We start from the raw sequence: 25,311 nt of genomic DNA on the forward strand, positions 1-25,311 counted from the left end.
CTTCATTCAAAAAGGTCATCTGTTAAAAAAAAAGGCTTTGACCCCTTCTGGAGTTAAGGTAAGGTTTTTTTTTTTTTTTTTTTTTTTTTTTTTGTTCCAAGCCATAGAAAAAAGCTCTTAGAAACTGAGTGAGCATTTTTATATTTTCCAGGAGCATTAGTGGTGATTATGTGCAAGTTTTAAATATGTGCACTCTTTGACTGGTGGAAGCTTATGTCAAGGTTGCAGTTAAAAGTACAGATTGTTTTGTTGTAAGTAATGGGATGTAATAAACTTAAATTTCTTAAATTGGTGCTATAACATTTACATACAAAATATTTGTTTTGCTGGAGATGATGAGAAAAGGTTTTAAATGTTAACTGAGATTGAAATACTAGTTTTCAAGAATGAATGTTGGAAAACAGGGTAAATGGGTTTTAGACTTGCTTCCTCTCATTTTTATGCCATCTTAAAATAATATGGAAATAAAAATAACACTTCATATGCCTTTTAATTATGACAAAAAACTACTGAATATCTGACAACAGATCTGACAAAATCTCTTGAGTATTCATATAGCAGCAGGGACGTGAAATACAGTGATTGTTCCTACATCTCTTTTATTCTACTTAATAATATATATTAAGTTTGTGCATGTAAGTGTAAACATGAGATGGCACTGTACAGATAACGAGTATGCAAGAGAAACCTGTATCAAAATTCTCTCAGATATCCAGGAATTGATTTGGATGGTTTTTCTGCCCTTGATGGAATTGCCTATCTAGAAACTCTTTGTAAATTCTGTTAATCCCTCAACTTTTGCCGTATTGGGTTCCACAATTAAATAGTGATCTAAATTGACAAGAGTATTTGGCTTCTCTATAGAAAAATGTCTAGATCTCACAAATAATTATTGGGCAGAACTATCAGGGAGTTTAAAACTATACCAACTCATAAGGGTTAACCTGGTACAGACATAAAACCATTAAAAGGGTTTGTTCTTTTTCATTTGTTCAAAACCTTTGTTACAATGAATTTGAGGCGCTAAAAAGCCTGTCATATTTAAGGATCGGAAATCCATTCATTTCGAACTTGACTAAACTTGTTGTCTTGTGTAATTTCAGTAGTGCCCTTCATAATTTTCCTACGGTATTTAATATGGAGCATTTTGCAGTGACAAGATTTTAAGCAACTGCATGCCGTACAAGATGGAATATGGGTACATGGCGTGCGCTAATGGGTTTTGTACGTGTCCTTGTCTTGTTCCAGGGAGACCCTCATACAGGTTTTGAGTGTTTGGTTTGGTTTCAGAGCAAAGAATCCTTGGTTTAGGCAATTTGTAGACAGAAACAACTTAATGATTTGAGGATAATTATTTTCTTAAGTTTGTTGCTGCTTCCTGTTTGATCTAGATGAAAATATCCCAATGTTCCTTGAAAAGTTTGGCATTTAAATTAGTACCAAATGCAAAATTTTTAGGAGGTTCACCATTGAAGAACTGTTTGCATATGTCAAAGAGCATATGAATTAGTTGCCAAAAGTATTCTTGGATAGTGGCGGCTGTTTTTCTTTAACACTTTCTTTAGAAAACAAGTAACAGTTGGCACTTTTCCAAACTATGACTTAGCTTACTGCAATAATTGCACGTTTTTCTTTATTTTTTTTATAAAGGGATTGCTTTGACCAGAAAATTTCAGTGTAACTTGTATTTGAGAATTTTATGTGGTAGACTCACATATTAACAATTCTGGTGGCAGTCTTGTGACTAGTATTTTTTATTTTGTAATAGTTGTGATAAAACTATGCAGTGACACTGTCTTTCATGATTGGTTGCTTAAGAGCTAAACTTTCTTTTGGCATGTAAGTAACTATTGGGTTTGGTGTTTTTTTGGGGGGAGAGAGGGGATTGTTTGTTTGTTTTGTTTTTTTTTAAAGTGAACATCCAAGAAGAACATTTATTAATGCTAACTGCTGGAGCGGCTTTTTCTAATCATATTTTAAGATCTCTCACCTTGACTGGTCTAGCCAGTGGATCAACAGAGTGCTTGTGACTTTCCTTGTTTGTGTGTTTTGTGGAAATTTTCCCTTTTATGCTCTGTGAGCCTTGGCTACGATCTTAGAATGAAGAACATTTTTTATTGAGCCTTTTGCCATTTTACAGATTAATTTGTGAACCACTGACTGAACAGAACAACTTTTACAGACTATAAAGTGCAGCCTTGTAACACTGAGTAACAATCATATAAAACAGAGTCTGTTGGGGAAAGTAATTTTACCACATCTTTTAAAGAGTTTGTACTTGAAGCAGGGGGAAGGTTGGGGCTGTAAGGTGTTGTGATGATTCATAGCAAGACAAGAGATGATGGGATGGGAGAAGGTGAGTACTAATGGTGTGGACCACTGATGGCCATCAAGGATGGAAACGTTCAGTAACACTTCTGCCTCTGCTCCCCCTGTCTGTGGAGTCCCAGGGATTGGTTTGGGGGGAAGGGGGATGAAAAAGTCTTCATATTTCAGATGGAAAGTAATTTTTAAAATATCCATAGGGACACCCTAATACAGAGATGATACAGTCTATCTGTTTGATCCATGTCCTTCACAGGTATATTGCAGGTATAGGACAGTATATGTACAAAAAGCTACCGTTTGTATTTATACTCGAGTTTAAGCTTGGTATATCATCATACAAATTTGAGAAATATTACTGTAGATAGAAAACTATATTGGTATCCTTGTGTCACCTGACAGAGAACTGCTTAGTCTCCCTTACCCTGTTTAAAGATAAGTGAGCTAGGTTTGAATGAGCCAGTAGGTTAACTCGGGCTACTGCAGCCTCTCTTGAAGATATGAACTTGGCTTCTCTAAGCATGTTTCTGCCCAGGTATTTGTTCCACAGCTCACTTGCATGTTTCTGAAGTGCTGCATTTATGATGCAGATTTAAGCATCAGTCTGTTCATGGTAAGTGTTGCCCTGAAGTTACTACAAAATACAAGTTTACATGTCTTCTCTTCTTTCTATGCCATTTGTTCTGTTGTACATCACACAGGATATAAAGTAATTTCTTCACTTGGAGTCCTGTGCCCATCTTAGTGCTGACAGAACCTTTATAGTTTGGGTTAAAGGATTTCCTGAAATATTTTTAGTTATTAGTCCATGTGCTTTGTTAGTTATTTAAATAACTATGTTCAGTAGGCATTGAAATAAAACCTTTATAGAGTTAGTTACTTTTTAGATTAATTGGAATTAAGCTTATTAAACTAACGTTTCAGAGGAGAGAGCATATGCTTAGAAGACTGATGACTATTTCAGGAGCAGTATAATTTCTGCGTGGTACCTTATAATAAAATCATGCTATTAAAGACTTTCCTATGTTTAACGTGTATATGGACAAATGTGTTATGCTTATCATTCTATTCCTTAAATAAGCAGTAGTCTGTCGGCCTTGGGAGCTCACTGGCTGTTTCAAGAATTTAACCTGCTTTGACATTTCCATGGTTTCTTCCTGTGAGCAGCTTGAATACCACTTACTCAGCAAGTAAGTTAAATAAAATCAGCTAAGGAGAACAGCATACTGTAAATGATTCTGGTAACAGAAAAGACATGTAAAATTGCTTGTAAGATGATAACATTTCATAACATTCTAGAAAACAACCTCTCATGTATTGATTTTTTTTTTTTATTTTTATTTTTTTATCCTCCCCCTGTCTGCAAAGATGAAATGTAGTCCTTCGAGGAGTCTTATTCCTTCCTTGAAGACTTGCTATATTGATCTGAAACCACAGAGCTGAAATTGGTCATATTTTAACAGTGTTCCTTCTCTAATGACAATATATGGCCCTATTCTTTAAGTGGAAAACTTGCTGTGGTATTTCTGTTACTGGAATTTGTGGAACAATCAATGAGGGACTTCTCTAAAAATCCCTTATGAGATACTGCAAATGGAATACTTTGCTGACATCTGTGTGAATGGATAGCAGACCTCTGCAGACATGATGGAAGCATACCACCAACTTGCTCCAGAACAAAGTAAAGGGGGAGATGTTGAGTAACCCCTGCATGAATACAGATTTTTGTGTTTTCTTTTTGGCCTGGTGTTTCACTTACCACACTAACTCATCAACACACTTCTTGTTAGTGCAACTTCCGGTTTCTCGGTTAGTGATAAATACAAGAGAACTTACCATCTCATCATTTTCCTCAGAACAAGGGACAAGACAGTTTCTTCTTCTCTTCTACCCACTTTGCCAGATGATGAATTTAAAAGCTGCTGCATATTAATTATTCCCCATGATAACTACATTAGCTGTTGTTGCAAGGCCTTGCTGTTACTCTAAATATGTGGTAAGTTTAAAAAATTACAGGACTTATCATTAATGAGAGAGCTTTTCCATCTCTGAAAGAAAATGGAAAAAAAAATCGTAAGAAATCATACACAAAGGCTTGTGGTGATTTTTTTTTTTTTTTTTTAATCTGGTTCTGGAAACAAAGGAAGTGCAGAAGGTCAGAATAACAGTCTAAAATTGGTGCTTTCCAGCCTTGCGTGTTATTTTACTTCCACTGTCATAAGCCTGTTGCTTCAGAACATGGTGATGTGTTTGTAATCTCTCAGCGGAACTAAAGATGAGTTACATGAGTTTGAGAGTAACAAATACCATCTTAAGCTAATTTAGCCTGGCCATTCAAACTCATGGCTCTGTATATGCAATAATAACATTACTGTATTTTTAGATGTAACAATCTGCCGGGTGAGGATAGACAGCTGAAGGATGTCAAGAGTCTGTGCAAGCTTGGCTTTAGGGGAGAATAGGAACCCAGTAGGTCTAAGTAACTTAAAATGAGCCTTTTGTACATTTACAGTCTCTGAACAGATTTTTCTATTTTACAAACCACACAATATAAATCTAACATTAAATCAACAAATAATTTAACTGTAGGCATGTCTGTATGAACCATGTTTTTAAATCCTACTGTAGTGAAATTTATGCCAGGAAAATGGGCCTCAAATGAAACAAACAAACAAAACTATTATAAAACACACAGTCTGAAGTTTTGAAAAATTTAAATGTTCAAAATGGTTGTTCTTTTTCAATGCACAGGAAAACCAGTTGGTTAATAATGTCACAAATGGTAGGGAACAAAACGGATGGATGATGCACTCTCATGTCATATAAACTCTTGCAGAAAGTGCTGTTATCAAGAGAACATAAAACGCTAGCAGATGTATTGTTGCACAGAAATTATAAAGGCATGTTAGGCACAGATTTACTGAAACGAGATAGGAGCTAGACAGTGAATTTCATATTCTTCCTCTTCCCTCTTGCCATTGTGCTGTTCTCATGTTTATCACATGAGCAATTGTTATTGTATGATTTCACAGCACTTTCACTTAAAGAGGACAGTGTTACCTTGATGCTAACTGAAACTGTATGGGCTCCACATTGTAATGTTACTTTGCATCTTAAATAGTAAAAACTTTTGAAGCTAAAGTTTCAGCGATAAAAAAACAAAACAAAACTTTGCCCTTCCAGTCTTTAATAAAGCCACATGGTAGGATTGGTTTAAATCTGAGGGGTTTGGTGTCTTGTGAGAAATAGACAATTGTTAATAGTAAAATTGATTAATTTGGTGTGTACTTCTGCAGTTAGATTTCTTAAGTTTCTTAAGTTTCTTACACTTACAGTTTCACTATAGTACCCAGGGAATGCTTTTGCATTTTATTTAAGTGTATATGCATGTGTATCTTTAAACTTAAATTCTGAAGAAGTCTGTTTAAAAAACAAAAAATAAAAAAGCTCTATTGCTCAGAAACTGCTTTCATGTATTTTTGCAATAGTGGAGTTTAAGCCATTGAGTGTTGGGGACTGCATTGTCTTTTAAAAATAACAACATGGTGTGACCTCTGCAGGTATCTCCTCCTTTACATCTGATTCCTGCTCCTTCTAATGCTTTAGAGAGAGGGCTGAATGGTAGCTGAATGACATTTGTGATGTGTTTTAAAAGCCTTTCTGTCCTGTTAATTAGCTGAAAAATAACCTGAATCTTTTGAGGCTTTGATTAGAATTGTTACTTGTATTTTCTACTGAGCACTAATTCATGATTTGAACTTGTAAGATGCACTTTTGTGTTTGTTTTATAGAGATTATTGTGCATTGTGGGATGACAGTTTGATGATAACCAGCTATTCATGGGAAGAAACTCTCAATACCTGGTGACTGGGTAATGGCAGGTGAAACTCAATTTTGTCGTATCTAAATGCATTTTGAGGAAAACAATCCCAATTTTACATATGTTAGATTCTGAATTGTCTGTTCTCACTGAGGAAGGAGTTTGCGGAGTTACAGAAGTTAGCTGTATGAAAACATCAGATCAATTCTCAACAGTAGTCAAAAATGCATGTAGCATGCTGGAAGCCATTAAAAACATATTGTGAAATGTGTTCACCTGATTCGTGTCAATATGGACTAATGCTAGGGCCGCATGGTGAAATGTGACTTTCTGTCTTATATACCCTTGTATAACCGCAGGCCTAAGAGAAATGGAGTGGTTAATGTATATAGTTTTAGCTTTTTGTAAAAGACATACTTGTGTGTTAGTCTGGACCGGGTTTGCTGTTAACCGTATGGTGTCAAGCCATAAAAATCTGGAGTCACCCTAAGGGTGAGCTGAGGAAGGCCATGCGCATACGTGGAATCTGGGGTAATCCTGAAAGCAGCCAGGAAGCCCACCAGATGGGAGCCAAGAAGACCCCGAGGGCATGTGCAGAAAGAGATAAGCCTACTCCTGGAATTTATTCGCATAGACCCACCTTTTACAGAATGTGTATTAGCAGAAAGGATATAAACCAGAAACAGGAACTGTACAGTGTGCGTCTTGGTAGAGCAGAGGCCCCCGGCGCTCCCAGCGCTGTTTGCTTGCATTTATTCATTTAATAAATTGTAAACTTAAATTGCAACCCGATTTGGGACTCAGTCATTTTATCACAATATGAAGAACCTACAGGAGAATATTTTTTTTCCATTGTATACAGCAATTCTGCCGTATTGTCCTTTCTTGCCCTTCACCTTGGGAAAGGTTATAGCAGAGTTGGAAAAGATATATGACTGGTGAGGATAATCAAAGGAATAAAGCATCTCCCATATAGGGGATGATTAAGTAGACCAAGACTCATCAGACTTGGGAAATGTGTTAGGAAAAAACACGTAGGAGCCTGGAAAATCATGAGTAGTATGGAAAAAGGGAGCAAGTGAGCTTATTATACAAGTGTAGGATATGATAAAAAATAAGCTATTGTTGATAGCTTCGAAAGTACTGAATGAAACTGGTGAACAGTAGAACACAATGCCACAGCATTTAATGATTATTGAAATGCTTAGACAAACTAGGGGTGGAAAAATCTTTGATCTAAAAATTCATTATCTACCAAGTTGCAAGTAGGTAGACAGTGGTAAATACATCAGGAAGATACGACCATGTGCTCAAACCTGTTTTTATGTCTGTTGGCCTTTGTCAGAACAAGGGCATTGGAGCTTTGGTCTAAACCAGAAAAGCCATTAGGTAATGTATGCACCAGACCACTTCCCTTAAATACCATGTGTCCCTTTCTGCATCCTATTCATCCTTTTTTGCAAGGACTTGCCTGACAGTTCTTCAGCATTGTGTAGATTCATAGCTTTTGCCTCTTCAGAGGCAAGTAAAGACTTAGACTGACCTTTTGTTTGTCACTAGTCACTTAAATTTCAAGTGGTACCTAGCAAAAGTTTTGCTAATCTATTCCTTCCAGGAGGATATCCAGTCTTGCTCTGAAAATATCAAGAAATGGAGCATTTCGTTTGCTCATTTATGAATGACCTTTGGAACATTTCACTATTTTGAAATAAGGCCTCCATTTCTTAAAATATGAACATGGTTGGTCTCGCATTACAGCTGCTGGATCTTGTTATTTTGTTCTCTGTGATCCCCTTCCCCCCCTGCCCTGTGGTATTTTTCCTTGTGAAAGTACTTATATCCTGTAATCATCTCACTTTTCAATCTCTCTGGAAAACTAAACACATTGAATTCCCTAAGCCTCTCGTCGTAAGGTAGCTTTCTGATCCTTCAATCATTTTTATGGCACTTCTGCACCCTCTCTAGTTTTCTACCGACCACTTTAAAATGTGGACAAAAATACTATGTGGTGTTTCAGTAGCAGCCCCCTCCCTGCCACGCACTCTGGTTTTCCTCTGTTCTGCCCTCCTGACCCATCTGTGGATGCGGTTTGTGTGTGTGGTTGATTGGCAGTATTACTCATCTGCAGGTATGGCATAAGTGTCTGGTTATGTTAACCACATGCCATGTTCCAACACTTCTCAATTTTTACTGAAATCAAATAGCAGATAGAGTTCTGATAACAGCAGCATTATATGAAATTGAAAGCAGAGAATTTATCGTGTTATCTCCAAACGAAAAATGCTGACAAATATTCAGTTTCAATTTATTTGCTAGATACTAACAACTTAGTTTGTAAATCAAAATACAGAGCTTTTATAGTAGGAAGATGAAAGTATAGCTAAAACTTCCCCAAACTCCTTTGAAGGGTTGATACTTGCAATATTTAATGATTTATTTTACTGATACGAGAACCTGTCACCTACCATCTATGGAATACTGTGAATATATATAATGTGGAATTTCTAGTTTCAGTCCAAGAACACTACAGTTGAGCTTGCATGGAGCCGTATTTGTGCAACTGTGCTGCTTTTATTTTTGAGCTGGTTTTGGGTTTGTCCACATGATGCACAAGGGTTCCTTAAAATCTCTTTAAAGAATGCAAATCAGGAAAAAAAAACCCCAGATCTTAAGTTTAAAGGTCTAGTAGCATTTGGAGAGTGTTTAAATGTGTGTGAATTTAGTATTTATTTGAAACACTGCATAGATTTTCAGTGTTATAACAGTATGAAACATGATAGAACACGTTTAAGGATGAGTGATGGATTACATTCTGAGTGTGTTGGTGGAATAAATAACAGATCTTAAGATAACATGTTTCTTCTTTATTCCTTGTAATAGTACAGTGAAAAAGAAAGCAACTCGCACTTTTATCTCTCAGGTATTTTTGTTTGTTTGTATTTCCTTAAGGAAAACTGTTTCCCTGGTTTTTCCTTGAGAAGTAGTAGGCTTTTTGGATTTCATAATTGGCAAGTGATACTTCTGGATTTCATAATTGGCAAGTGATACTTCTGCTGTTTGACTACCTTTAAATATTTGAAATTTAATTTCTTCTGCTTGAGAGTAGAGCAACAGTTACTTTCCTGCCTGAGTGTTCTGATTTCTGTTTGTGATGTGCTTAAGGTGGAGATAAAGTGGTTTGTAGCTTGTGTTTCTGTCCTGTAGCTGATACTGTCACACATTAGAGGTTGGAAACCCTTGTGGTAGTAGTTCTACATTGAGAACATGTCATTCATTGTAGCAGCTGCTTTACATCGCATTTATATTTAAATAGGAGAAAGTGATCTATTCTGAATTTTAAGAGTTGTTCCCATGGCAAAGTAACTTGCTGTCTTGTCTTTTTCTTCACCATTGATTGATCTATTTGCTTACTTATCCCCAGGAGTGAGGAGGAAGAAATCCACAGTGAAAAAGCCTTCATTTAAGAGTGTGCTGAATGTTTCCTAATAGCATTTGACTTCAAAAGACCAGAGTCCTCTGGGTCTGGTTTATTTATATAGTTTTAATTAGAACTGAGCCTCATTAATGAAAATGTGCAAAATAAAACAAGGACATCTCTTTAAAGTTCAAACGTATATATTGCGAGAGTGGGATTTGTGTTTAATCTCAGAAGCTGTGAGTTAGCTGCAGCATAGTTTTCAAGTCAACTGTTACAAGAGATCTTACCCATACTGACCCTTAGTATTCATCCGGTTCTCACTTGTCCTAAATTAGTTGTTGTTTCTTTGGTTGTAAACTTTTAGAATCATTGGTCAGGTACCTATACCTGGCTTCTGAAGTGAAGAGTTTGAAAGTAGCTGAGAAAACGATTGCCAACTCGTTAGAATGTGATCTCTCTTTTATGAACACGTATTGTTAGGGTGCTCTTTGCTTGGACTGAGGTTGGGACTTGGTATTGACGTGCGGAAACAAACTCCACAACTCACAGAGAGTTATAAAGCAGGTATGTTTCTTGCAGCCCTGGGTGTAAGGGGGATCACTCCTCCAAACTTGCACACCGTAAGGGGTCAGTTATACAGCTTATATACATGCCATATATACATATTCACAAGGTTTTCGGGAAATGTTTCATTACCATAGGCTACTACCCACTCCAGTATGTGCATTATAGTCTCTCGGTGGTCCTTCAGAATTCTCTAGTAGTCGTTTACTCCTCTTTGTTTTGGTCAACTGTCCTTATCTGATTACCAAAAGCCGGGTTTGTCACGTCTCAATGGTCCTGTTCTCTTTGTTGGGTGATAGCTGTAGCTCCAAGCTGCGAGACCAGTTCTAATCAGATGGTCCTTGGATAGCCGTTCCAGTTGTCTCTATGGCTCCAGATGGCTCTGCTTGTCTGCCACTTCTAAGGTAGCCTCTTATCTATAAGAATCTTGCTATGCTATTTGCTATGTTGCAATGTCTAACTGGATGTTGTTTCCCCGTATCTGTATTGAGCACCCTGAGGGACAGAGGAGTGGGCACTCTTTGTCCCTGGTTGCCTATACAGATTTTTTGGATGATGGAGGAATACAGCAGCTATAATAGTTCTGTTCATTTTGTTTTAAAGCTGAAAACAGGGGAACACAGGCAATCATGGTTGTAATGCCAAGTGTGTGAGCAGTTGCGCTGCTTTATTTATTTCATAGGTTTTTAAAAGCTAAGCGGCATTTTGCTGTCTTTGTTTTTTTCTGGAATCAAGACCGTAGCTCAGTCTTATATGTCCCTGGATACCGAGGGTGTTTTTTAGAAGACCACGTGTATATGATGCTTGCTAGAGCATCAGCATGCCATCAGGCCAAGACTGTATTTGCTGTGCCTCCTGAGGTGCTGTAAAGTACTATGCTGGTCCCAGTTTGGAGAGACAGACAAACTGATTGGGTTATCGGAGAGCTCGTTTTCTGCCCAGCAGTACCCCTGTGTGATCAGTATTGGAACCCTCTCAGACACCATTAATGCAGGAGTAATGTGCAACAAGCAGTTTGCTGGGCTAAGAACCAAGCTGAAGCCCATCTTATGGCTTTATCAGAAAAACAGACTTAACTTTTCAAGTGCAGTCTTGTTGCCACTGTTTGGGACAGAAGAAAAGACATGGATCAAGTATGCTTGTAGTGCCTTAAATTTGTGGTTATTCTGGATTGCAAGCATGTTTCTCCTCGTTGAGAAGTACATTGCATCCATTTACTTGAACTTTGGAATCATTCAGTTTGTCTTCCCTCGGTTTTAAAGAGGAGGAATGTGTAGAGAACTTAAGCGCATGCAACATATGGCTGAAATATCGCGTATACTCAAGATCTAAAAATCAAAGTTGCTGTTTCCAAGGCAACTGTAGCTGAGCCAAAGAGTTCTTTTCATAAAGGCAGCAGCCATGCAGAGCTAAAGTTCAGAGTCTGGGAACCTGATTCCTAGGATGCTTTGGGGTCCACATATAGATCTCCAGGGAGGTGCTATTTATGTTTGTATCCACTTGTAACTTGGAGTGTCACTTGTTCCCAGCTACTGCCTACAAAACACACTGATGGGAAGTAGAGTGTTTTTATGATATCTAATTGATATGTCTGACATCCTGCAGATGGGAATAGCAAAGTAATAAGTAATACCACTTTGGCACAGAGGAGTTTTAAATGGAGAATAGGAGCATTTCTATCTTTAATTTTGGGGGTGGGGGATGATGAGACCTTTGATCTGCAGCTTTGCTAATCTGAATTGTTTATGTGACTACCCATAACCAGATTCTTTCTGTGCAATGACTCTCTGATTACAGGAAAAATTAGGCTATTCAACTTTTCTGCTGTAGTGCCACTATATTTCAGTCATGTCAGGTGGAAATTTAATTTTTCTTCCCTCTTATGCTAATTGTTTTTGTCTTCACAAAATAGGAACAGTGAGTCTTGGCCACAGTTAGTCAAGATAGTGAAGTGAATGAACCAATATCCTAAGTATGGCCAGTTCTGTGAAACTGTAGGGTTGCATTGGTGTATTTATCGTGCTTGACTCCAGTTTAATTCTGATTTTACATTGATACTGGAACAGAAGTTTTATGAGATTAATTAGTATTTACACTTTTTTGAGTATCTAGACAAAAAGATAAATTAAGGGTGGATTAACCAAATCTGTCTGAAAGTAATTTCCCTTCATCTAGGCTACCCAGCGGAGAAGCTTTATTTTACTCAACTGAAGCAAATATTCTAAGTCATTTTTTTGGCTAGTGTCCAATTTCATCCCAACATCTTTAGTTTAAAATTATAAAATGGGTAATCTAGACATTTCAATTTTTGTGAACAAAAGTCCTATTACTTAAAAAGGGAGGATAATAATAATAATAAATACTGCAATTTTGTCCCCTTTAAGAAATTCAGGAAAACTTTTAATTCATGAAAACCCTTAAAAATGTAATTGAACTTTCAGTAACCCCATTACTGTAACTGGTTGACATTACTTTGATTTGAAGAGTTCAAACCTTTTCTACTGGGACAGCCTGTATAATAATAGAATTGTTCCTTTTTTCTGCTCTGGCTCTTCTATATTAACATATCTCAGTGGCAGTAATCAAGTTTGATCATCATATTTCTGGAATACTAATTCAAAAAAATTTAATCCCCTGGTGATGCGAGTTAGCCTTTCCAAATGTGGTGTTATGAATCCATGTGAGAACTAAGCTGGTGGTGGTTGGCAATCAGTGTTAGCACAGTAGATTGAAGCTAAGTGTTTAGAAATCAAGTGCCCCTCCTTCATAAAAGAGCTCTGATTCATATTCCCAGATGGATTTTGCTATCTTGGTTTAAGTGATTTTTCTGCCTCATGGGTCTGACCTTCCCATCTGCCAAAGGTAGGGCTCCTTGGCAGAGACGGTAGGATGGGCTTTGCGCCAGCTCATGGACCCATTTCCACTGATATCCCTCAAGGTTTGACATGAACTCCAGCCTAGACCACAAGCAGAGTCCCTTGGCTGAAGGAACAGCATAGTACATGTGCATTGGGCTTTGGATTGGGTGCTCAGATACATTCAGGCAATTTTATCACTAACTACTTATTTGAGGGGATTGGGGGTGAGGGCGGAGAAAGGCTTTGCAGTCAGAGCACGGGCATGTGAAGTGTCTGACTAGATTAACTGGTCAGAGATTTCCAAATACAATATGAATTCATGAATAAAGCTCTATTAATAAAAACCAGGAAAAGCATTAAAAATGTTAGCAAATCCTAGCAACAGATTCTCTCCTGCTTTCTTATAATTTGGAAAAGGTTTGTGGACAGTGCCACATGCCCCCGTTCTCTTGAAGTCAGTGCTTTGTGTTACCAGTGAGGGCACCCTCTTGATTTCATATGTTATAGATGAAGATTGCAATAGAAATTTGAAGTTGGCTTTTTAAGTTACATTGATTTTTGGGGATGTGTTTAGAAATGAAGCTGTATTTCCTGACAAATGGTTTTATGGTTAAATTTTTTGTTATTACTTGAATTAACTGAATGTGCTTTAACTTCTGTCATTGAAATCTTGGCTCATGCATCAGGTTTTGAAATCGAATTTGTAGATGGCATTCTTGGAAAAAGTGCCACCCAAATGAAATATTTTTCTTCTGGTTCTTTAAGCGCTGCAGATGTATCAGAGACTGAACATGGATGTCACTGAACCAAAATTCTTAAATACTATTTTCAGAACCAGGAAAATATGGAAACCCAGGAAAATATGACCTTTTACTTCAATTTTTCTTTACCTCCAAGCTCAGGTGATATTCCTCAATTTCTATAAAGTACATGAGACCACATCACAGCAAAGTTGCAGATTTTTTGAGCAATGTTGGGTTTTAGATTGTGCAAGCTCTGTCATCTGTCACAATTCTGCAGATACTTGTATAGAAGAACATAATTTTTCTCTTCTTTGTTTTCACTTAATGGCAAAAAATAATTTCATTTTGCTAGATTTCAAAATGGACTTTTCATGACTGGTTTTCCAGGCTCCATTTTGTCGACTAAAAGTCTTTTGAGAATAGCTTGTGATCTTTTGCTTTAGCAAACTATATATAACTGATAAACTTCCTTTGAAAGTAATCTTTAAATATAGAATTAAAGTGTCTCTGTTAAAATGGTTAAACATTGATTAGCAAGACACAAATCCTATCTCAGTGAAGAGGGTTATGAGAGAAGTAATTGCCATTGACAAGACTGTTAGTGTTATAGTAGAGTCCTGGAAGCAGAGATGAGCTTGAGTTACTTGATTGCGTTGAACCTTCTATCCCTGAAGTTCTGTACATGCAGCATTTTCCCTTGTCTGAGGTCTTACTTAACAAACCGCTACTCTGGCACATCAGATTTTCTCCCCTGAGAAAATTTTTCTTTGTGTGTTCCTTGCTGCTTTGTACCTTTAAGGCTTTCATATCCTCCTATTATTTTTGTTTTGTTTTTTAATTATGGAAATACAATTGTTGAACAACTCCAGTGCTCAATTACAGCTGCTTTCAGGCATTTCCTAATGAGTGATTTTTTTTTTTGCCTGGGGGAGAATGTAAATGAGAATGGCTGTTAAACCTTGCACATCCTCATTTGGGGTGTTACTAAACATGTGAGGAAAAATTTTACAATTAAGAATCTATATCTTTCTAATCAGCGTTAGTGAAGTCTCGCCAAAATATTTTAAATGAAGCTATATTTTTGCTTGTTAGGGATTTAAAAGTGCATGATGTCTGGATTCCTAACTTGTCTTCTACATTATAAACTGAAAGATACAAAAGCTCTCTCTTCTGTAGTTTTAAATTGTAATACAAACGTGTTTGTTGGTTAGATAAGTAGTTGCAACTTAAAATTTTATTTAGAACTGATATTTACTCAGCAAGTTTCTGGTATTGACTTAGTTCTGCCAACCAGCGCATAGTACAGTAGGATCACAGTGCTTGGTAGTTTACTGCTAGGAATAGATTATTTTTTTTAATTATTTTTACAGGAGTTCTTTCAATAAAGTCCATCAAGCTTCAGTCCTGAGCAGAGATCTGGTGATAATGCAATTCATTACTTTTAAAGCAAGTCAAGGTTTGGCGAATCATTGAAAAATAAATTACTAAACCACAGATTTAAGTAGTGAATGCTACATGTTGATGCAAGTTGGTGGAAAACAATAAATGGATGTAATCTTTGGCTTTTTGCTAATTAAAATTCTTTGTACAGAGGTAGGTTAACTGCTTCATTATTGTCTGGTATAATCGATATAAGCTTGCCAGTTGTATTTTGGAATTTGGAAGTCTGCATGGCACAGATACTTTGAAATATCTTAGAATACTTATATGATCTAATGCTGGTTTTAAACAGCAATTTGATCTTGGCAAGATTAGCCTGGGGCTTCCTCTAGCTGAGGTTGGATAATGAAATATTTAATGCAGTGACAAGTTGTGAGGTTTCTAATAACGGTCTGGGTCGATCAAGATCAACTTTATGCTTTCTGAGTTGTTTTTTAATGGTGATCACCATCTACATAATATACTAACTTAGCCCATCTATACCCAACTATACCCTTAGCCCATCTGAGCTTATGTCCTGGGGGATGAGGAGGACACTGAATGAAGCTTCCTACTTTCTGGGCAAAGACTCAAGCTACTAGTTAAACCATTGTAACTAATTACTCTATGCGTTATGTTAGGATCATGGAAGAACACATTGTACTGTGACTTAGGATCTTCTTCATAAAAAAAACCTTAATGCTCCATAGCTCTGGTATTATGTTGTATCAGTTTAAATAAGGATTGTCCAAGGCACGAGATGAAGTGAAGATCATCACAGTTCAGCTGAAAAGTGTTTAAGTATTCTCTGAGTAGTCTAGAAAGTGGGTTTAATTAGAACAAGAAAGAAAGACTTGTGAGCAAAGAACAAATATTTATTAATGGTATTTGGAAAGAAGGATAGTGTAAAATAGTTATGGTGAAACTCTCTGCCAGATTATTTTCCCCTTTCTTTAAGAGCAGAAATTGAAAATGTGGAGTGTGCTTTTCAGATCTTTGAAAATACTGTATTTCGTACAATTCTGTGATGTCTAACTTTGTGTCATATATCTCTTTTATTTCTGTTTTAGGACTTTACAAATCTGTGCTTTTAGAAGCAGAGAGATGAGGAAAATAGGCATTTAAGTCTAACTATAGACCAGACAGACTTACTGACAAAAACAACTTTGTGTATTTCTTACTAGTAAAAAAACCCAACAAACAAACACCAAACCAACTCATCCTCTCACCACTGCTTTTGTGATTTTCCTTTGTAGTTAAATTTCTGGCTATTAAGTTTACAGCGGACTTGTGAATTTCAGCTTTTTATATACTGTACACATAAATTAAAAGAAGCATAAGTTTACTAAGATGTAATAGTAATGATCTAGACAGTTTATCTCTTCTCACAATCATGTATATTTGAAATAATCTGCTGTAGTAAGGCATTAAATGTGCACTCATGACTCCTGTTTTTTTTGGTGATACTTCCACTAAAGTTATAAAAAAAAAAAAGTAACTTGCATTACCTGTGGAATATTGCTTAGCATTTGCATAAACATACATTTACCAAATTGTACCAAGAGGGAAAACGCAACATAATCATATCATAATTGCATATTCAATTCACTGTGATTATATTTTCTCCCTTGATGCAATTTAGTGAACGGGAGTTTGGGTGAATGCGAAACAGAGTTTCTTGCTTACTGTGATTAGTTCAGTTATTTTTGGTGCCTTCTTTACTTTAGAAATAGTTAGAAATATCTTTTTAGCTTAAATCAATTCAGAATGTATTTCCCTAGTGACCTTTTCAGATTGTGCAGGTATTTTCTTCACAGAGGTTAGATCCGTTTCTCGTGGTTTAAGTGTCTAGATTCTGTATAGTCTAGATTTAAAATATGGAAAACAATTCCTTAATATAAAACTCTTTTTCCATTAGTATTAGTTTGATTATTCAACATTTGTAATATTCCTTTGCACTAGCTAGGAATAAAGTCTTTGTGAGCAAAAAAAAGGTGACAAAAGAAGAAATTTGAGATCTGGAAGTTGCTGTTAGTGTGTGGAGGAGAAACTATTTCCTAGTTAATACAGAATAAATACAAGAAAATAGCTTAAATATTGGGAGTGTTAGTATAACATAAAGGCACTTTTCAGGTGGATTTTGTAAGTCTAATTTAAAGCTTAGTTTAATTTTCTTAATTGTGCATGACATGACCCAATGGTCAGCAACATGTGGAGTATCACTGACTGTAATGTTGATTCATACACATTGTACTGTATCTAAGACTTCATGGTGTGTTTGTATAGGATAGAGCATATATTCTAGTTGCAGTTACCGAAACAGGTATAGATAGCCTTATGTGGGCAGCTAGTCAAAAGAGCTAGAACCCTGTCATGAAAGTGGTTTTCCTATTTCAATGAGATGTAATGATGTGGAGGCAGAGGAGAGGAAGCAATAGGAGGTATATAGGTATGTGATCCTCACAAGTGCCTTATGCATATAAATTAACCAGATGCTATTTACTGTAAATTGTATTGCTTTTTAAAAATCTCAGTGTTTTCACATAGAGTAAGAGTCCAGGGCTTTGTGTATGTCAGTAGGTGTCACTGAGAAGCTCTACCATTAAACAGAGAATACAAAGTCTGCTGGAATATGGAGTAAATTATAAGGCAGTCATAGGTTTATAGCTCTGATTTAGAAAAAAAGGAATGTAAGCTCTGCCCTGAAAAAGGTAGTAGCTAAATACATAAGATCAATAGTGATACTCAGAAGGAATGGATGAGTACAGAAAAGATGCACTCTTCTTTAAGCAAGGACACGGATTGCATCTCTTCATGCACTTTGACAACCTTTCAGACTTTTTTGTCAGTACTGAGACTACCAGCCAGGACTTACTGCACTACAAAACTAAGTCTTGGGTGCTTATGTAGCTAATGGAGGAGATGCGTAAGTCCTGGGACAGAGGTCATTCTCTGGATCTAGCTGCACTTATAGAAGATGCTGCTGCTGCCCCACTGGAGGTTGCTGCCCTCATTGTTTTGCTGGGAAAAAAAAAAAGGGGGGATTATGTATGTGCGTGCTTCCTCATCTGCTTTAGGTTGGTAGTTTAAACAGATGATAAAGGCTGATATGAGCTAACTCACCTGACCTTGCCTGAGGTTGTTTTAGGAGAGCTCACGTAATCCTTAAATATGATTTTTTCCAGAGGAAAGGAAGTGAATAGTGGCTGATAGAGGTCAGCAGTCAAGAATTGTAAAGTACAGGGTTTTTTAGGTCACCATCAGTCTATATGACCTGAGGAAAACAACCCTAAGAAATTTCTGTAGAAATAAGTGCTTGCATATTTCGATTGTGCAGATATAACTTGATGATTTCCTTAATGAGATAGGAGTTAAGTTACACGATTTCTCAAGTTTGGAATTGCTTTAACTTCAATGAGTCAGTAGGTGCTGGCCTACATGTTTAGTAGACAAAGGCATGGCACTTGTAGGGCTCATGTTTGTGAACTTTGGCCTTGCTCTTTACTTAAGCAGTATTCATGACAGCAAATTGATGGGTTTGTTTGCTTTGAAAAACACATCAAACATCTGTTTTGGTAGTGATGGACAAAATGATACTGATTTTACAAGCGAAGTGTTTAACTATTATACAGTGTATTCGTAGCGATATCTTAAAACATTTTTGGTGTTACTGTGAACATGTCATTATTGCACAGGATACGTGAATACCCCCATTGTACAAGAATTAAAACTTGTGTCCCCTAAACAAATGAAAAAGAAAGCCTCAGAAACCTAAGATTTCTGATAACAAATCATTTTAAATATGACTAGTCTTGTACAAGTGAGTGGAAATACGTGCTTAATTATCTTGTTGAACTGGAAACTGAGCTATTGGCAGTATCTTCAACCAGCACAGGATTAGCTGTTTATCTCACTTACATGCAGAGGTCCAAGAATTAAACTCCTGGGGCATACTGTTGGTGAATGAGCTGTCTAACGGCTCTCCTTCCTTTCTGGAACACTGAGCAGAGCGTTTTTCTATTACGATAAGTAAGCGTAGCTTGCAAAATTGCTTTAGCTATATGTTAGTGGTTCAGAATTTCTAATTTTAGGAAGTAATACTACAAACATCTTGAAATACACAACTTAAATTTGCTTACTTTTCCATTAATGTGTTTGTCACTTATGTCATGAAATAGTTGTTAGTTTTTGGTAAGGCTTCTTCCCGAAAGCTGGGTCAATATTACATTGAAATGTAGAAGATTTTGTTGGAAAATCATGTCATTTGGGGTTTTTTTTGTTTTGTTGTTGGGTTTTTTGGGTGTTTTTAATTAGCTTTTTGAAGAAATTTTAACTGTTGTTGTATTCTGTTTTCAGCTATCCTGTAAGTTATATTTCATATTACATCAAGGGCAAAGAGGCTTTGAGAAAAACATTGCTTTTCTGAAAGCCAGTCTGGAATCCAGACATATTATTTATTCATTTCTCAATGTTCTACATGTCTTAGGGATGTACTTTGACATGCATTATTTCTGGCAGCAATGCTGATTTAGGCATACCCCACTCCTCCTTGGCTTGCTCCATGTTGCAAATTGTGTATAATCTTCATGGGGTACAGAGGTAAACTGAATTAAAGACTTGGTTTACTGTGTAGCAAAAGTTGTACTGGGGGGCGTAAGGACAGAAAGAGCAGTGAAGAATGTGGATATAGCTTAAATATCTGTGTATTGGTGTTTTTTTTTTTCTGTTTCTCTCCTTTATTTCTCTGACACTAGATACTTTGACATAGAGAGAAGCTAGCTTCAGAGGTATTCCTGCCAGACATTAGAACAGGAAATTACAAAGTTGATCTTGCAGTAGAGATAGCAGGAAGAAAGTGAAAAAATATACCCTGAAAGTAACTTAGTTTAAGTATATGTGCTCTGTAAGATTAGATTCCCCCTCACCACTGTGTACAATTAAACTATTAATGAAAGAATGGCTGAAGATGTGTTTTATCCCATTGCATAGGAGCTCTGATGAAGAGTAAAGAACAGTAGGTAAAGGGGACAGGAAAATAACAAGGACTGATGTTTATTTCTAGTTTTCCTTTGTCTTAAGTTGGTATGTTGGAAGTGAATGGAATCAAAGACTTCATAAAAGCTAGAAGATTGCCGTTCAGAACTCAGGAAAGAATCTTAATTGTTCTACTATGTTTTCACTTCAGCATTAGATGTAGGTTATTCCACAGTCCCTGTTTCATCTGCATCTTCCATGGTAACTGTTGCTTGGGAAGTCAGTAGAGATGCTCTACTAATAATTTCTTCTCCATCTATTTGTAGAGCATTCTTTGTCTTCCCAGTATCTAAAAAAGGTAGGGAGCCAGAAAGCTAGCTGACATACACTTGAGTTTCCCTAAAGACAATGATGGTTTTGGGCAGAAGGCACAGCGGTTTTAGAAATTAGCTGGATTGGTAAATGCAGTTTGATTTGAAGGCATAAGGCCTTCAGTTGTGAAGGTGAACTGCTGTCTGAGTTGTGAGAGATTTACTGCTTGTTCTTTGGATAGCCTGGGTAGCCAGGAAAATATATTTGTCTCCAGCTGGCCAAGTGATTGCAGCTTTTCTTTGAGGATTTGAACAAAACTGCAGGTATCCATCTTTGTCATCTTTGGACTTGATTACTATAGCACACATTTTCTTTATGTACTTTATGCCTGACATTTTGCTCTAATCAGCATTTCCAAGTGAAACTGCTTGTAATTGGGCTTGCTAGCCTAACATGCTCTATATTTTGCATTATTTACAAGTTTACTCTTGGAATTGCTTAGTATTTGATTATCTGACACTTCATATAACCAAAGACTGACTTTATGAGGCATGTATTGATATCTCTATGGACATGCTAGCAGCCTGTTCAATTGAGACCATTCTGGTTTTCATAAGAGCCTGAATCTTACCATTTCCAAGTCTTGATGCATTGATCTGAGCTGTCTATGTGGATTAGTAATTTTTTTTAGCCTCCTTGCTTACTAAGTTCCCTCCCATCTTCTATTTTTCTAGGTTGAGCAGATTTTTCTTAGTTCTTTTTTTTTTTGCATCATGCAACTGGTATTGTCTCTTGCAGTTACTTATGATTAGAATTGGACTATTTTTGAGCCTCTGAAAGTATCTGAAGTTCTGCACTTTTATTAATAAATAAGGCTTCAGTTACGACAGCAGTAAAAATAGAAGAGTATAGGAATTGTATCTGGAGTTTGCAGCTGCTGAAAATGGTATTCACAGATTCTTTACGCACGCTTGATATCATACACCCTCCAAGACCCTCAAACCAATCATCAGTCTTTTTCCAGACTTTAAAACTTCATAAGGTCTATGAATACTGTGACTGCTGTTAAAAGAAGAAAACAGCCAATTTAACTGTTAAACTTTGAATAGTACTTCCTTACATACATAACCTGAAATACCTTTACAGATATAGCACTTTAAAAGGAAACACAACAGTATAAACAGTGTCTGAGGAAATAAATAAATAGCTTGCCAAATAGTCTGCTTTATTTATGGCCTGACAGCTTACTTGTGCAGTTGGACATATAAACTTAGACAAGCGTATTTGAGAAGGTACTTTAGCAATATTTCTCAGCACTAGCTCTATAGAAAACTCATTGACCTGTAAAAGTGTGCTGCTGAGTGCTGTATGTTCATCTGGATAGTAAATGTATTTTGTTATTCATTACTGGTGCTAGTGATCCTGAAGATGTTCTAATGCATACTTTACTTAACTGAGGTTTTCCTCTGTACTTGCACTCAAATGTTACTCTGTTTTCATCTGATTTAGTATAACAATAGAAAAGAATGGCCCTCAACATTTGCTTACAAGAATAAAGATACAAAAATTCTGGGAATAGCCTAATGCAAATAGTGTCTGCATTTATTGGACGATGCTTTTGTTTTCATCTTCACCTTTAATATATTAGTAATGGGAATATCCCTGACCTCAGGACACTTTACCTCCCTTGGAGGAAGCTTGCTAATTTTTTTAAATTTCTCTGCATTTTCTTTACATATCCCATTACTGACTATTGTTTTTAATATCGTATGAACTGATTCACTCGATCTCCAGGGAAAGTATTTTGAAAAAAGCCCCCCCCCCCCCCCCCCGCCATCCTATCTTGTAACACAGGAACATCTCTGATGCATCTATTGGTAAAAAAACAATATGACACAGGGGAAACAAAACAACTCTTGAAAGAAATTATTAAAGTTATCTCTGGCAAAAAACCGCAAACCATAATGGAAAATAAGGAAGAGAAAAACAACTCCAATTTATGGGTATAAATACTGGTTTATTGCAATAGTGAACAGGAAATCCCTGGTAGGGAACTGCTTGGTCAGTGACTAAGTGCTTGGGTTTGAACATATTTATGAAACAGATACTCTGGATATTTGCTGCAAATAGATGAGTAGCCTATTACCCCGACTCCTATTGCAATTTTATCTCTTTTTTTTTTTTCTGACTTATATAAAATCTAGAATTCCTTCCAGTTTAAGAGGTAGAATGTCAGCTTTTCCTGCTAACATATTCACGATTGATTTGCCCCGGAAAAGTGCAAAAATTAAGGTTCTTTTAAAAATGTATTATAGACTCTAATTGGAAATATTTACACTTGTTTCCATTCACAAGAGAGAAGAAGAGATAAGTAGGAACATTCAGATCATATTTGGTACATAGTAACACTTAAATTCTTAATAGAGTTTTGGATTATAAAGTTAAATTAGGTGGTTATCTCTTGCACAAAATGAGATGAGAAGAGAGACCTTTTGTTTTACCATAAATTTTAGTGAAATTCCAGAATACATTGACAGGCTCTTCAGTGCATCAACAGGGCTGCACTAAAATGCTTGCTGTTTTCCTTGGGGTATCTTCTGTTACTTTAAAATGTGCAGCAAACTAGTCATAATGATATTTTCTCATGAGAATAGTGGTGAATTAAGGCCTGGTTTTTACATTATTACCAGCTCAGCTTCTTTTTGCTGCCAAAAAAATTCAGTACAGTTTATAGCAGTATTTCGAACTATATTAGTTGTGCTGGTTTGTTGGTATAGTGCATTATAAATACCATTAAATCCTTAATACAAAAATTAATGTAAACAATGTGTCTATAACATGTAGAAGTCAACTGGGACTGATTCGCATAGACAGAGGTTGCATGCTGATTGATGACATCCATTACAGTAAGGCTGTATTTGTTTTAAACAACAAATGGATAATTATGTGCAGACTGCCAGGTATAGAAAGTAGGTAAATTATAATTCTTGATCTCATTAATTGGGTCTGCTGTGGGACTATTGATTCCTATTTGTAAATGCTTCTTATTAGGTTTGTAGAAAAACCTTAAAATAGGGAAACCTGTCATAAACTCATACATTCCTCTAAATATTAGGATGTTTGGAGAAAAATCCACTTTGGGGGCATGTAGTTTCAAAATGGTGATTTAGATTAGTTCTTAAAGCAGTAATTGTTCTGGGGACCTATAAGAGTTATATGTTGAAGTGAATGTGGAAGCTGGGAACAGGTGGAGTGGGTTATCTTCCTGAGTTCTGTCACTAGACTTTGCAGTATCTTGAATGATAAAATATTTAAACTTCTACGATTTCATTTTCTAAAACTCTGATTAGTTAATATTGTATAACTATAGATTAGATTAAGGATTGATGGTTTCTTATTCTAGCCAGCAAGGGAAACCTACTGATTGATGATAAACTGTGGTCAGTATTAGATATGTTTTAAAATTTTTATTGAAGCTCTTAGTTCAGTTTTAATTCTGTGAAGGGTGAACGTACAATGGTATGTAAGTTGTGGTTTTTAATGAATCTAATGCTTAATGCTTAGAATATGAGTTTACTCCAAGAACAAAAATCATGACGTGTATGCAATAGAAAGGACAGATAATAATATTGATTGTGGAAACTGCAAGATGCAAAGAATTGTTTTCATCTCCAGAAGCACAAAGAAGTGATTGAAGTAATTTTAAGATCAGTTTTAATAATGAGTCTCAAAGTGGAAAAACAAAGCAGTAATGAGCCCAGTCTAACAAGTGGAATGCTTACAAAGGCCAGCAAACCTACTTCTGCAAAACTAGCTGCCATCCGCAAAGCAAGCTGAGGAATATAGCCAGGTACTTATGTAGCACTGCATCTATTTTTGAGGCTAACGCTGCTGACCTTCTCCTTTGCACTTTTGGCATAACTTGCACTTAGCAGGGACTTCTTTTAGGGAAATTAAGCTCACTTTTTAACAAGCTAAATAAATATTCTGTACAAATTTACTCTCAAAGAGAAAGATGCCCTTTTCCCAAATACTCATCTCTGATAGTCACATACTCCTTAATTCAGACCTCTCTTCAAAAACATCATTACACCGTTACTACTTGCATTAGGGGGGAGGGGGAATGCATCTTGAATGAAAGTGCCAGAACTTCTTTCACCTAGCTTTCAAACAGCACGACCAGTCTACTAAATCATTACTGATAGAGCACAAGAAACATCACATGGTACCAGACCTTGCCAGAGCAATAACTGTAAAGCTTGCAAGTCTCAAGGGACTCTGAGAAAATACATCAAAGTGCATGAATTTTGTGTGTGTACAGTCTCAACTGTGCATTTTATTTAGTCTGATACTCTGTCCACATGGAAACCATGTTGGTGGAACTAAAATACAATGACAAATTCTCAAATAATTTATTGCTAAACATCTAATTGCAATGTAGTACTGTATCACTGATATCTTGGGCCGTATTCTCAGGGAAAAGTACGAGATGTGTAGGTAAGATAAGTCTGATAACACAAATTTAAAATTTTGTTGAATAAACCTTTTACTTGATAGAGACACTGATTTTTATTGCTTTTTCCCCTCTTGCTAAGCCTTCACTAACAGTATGCAGCAGTCTTTCTGTCTCTATACAGGTACTAGCAATGTGGTCCCATGCTAATAAACTCTTTGAAAGCCAGCTATCCTTTTTCTCTCAAGGGGCCTAATTAGTATAGTTAAGTTCAACTAAGCATGGTTCTCCAAAACTGTAATTAGTTTGGAAAGTGTCACTTCTTGTCAGACCTGACACTTCAGGGACTGAACACTTGCCCACCTGGTTTGTTGGGTTTTTTTACCTCAAGTATATAATTTCGTGCAATTTGAAGTGCAACAGAG

The sequence above is a fragment of the Charadrius vociferus genome, unplaced genomic scaffold (genome assembly GCF_000708025.1).
Source record: "Charadrius vociferus isolate BGI_N301 unplaced genomic scaffold, ASM70802v2 scaffold163, whole genome shotgun sequence".
Classification (NCBI taxonomy): Eukaryota; Metazoa; Chordata; class Aves; order Charadriiformes; family Charadriidae; genus Charadrius; species Charadrius vociferus.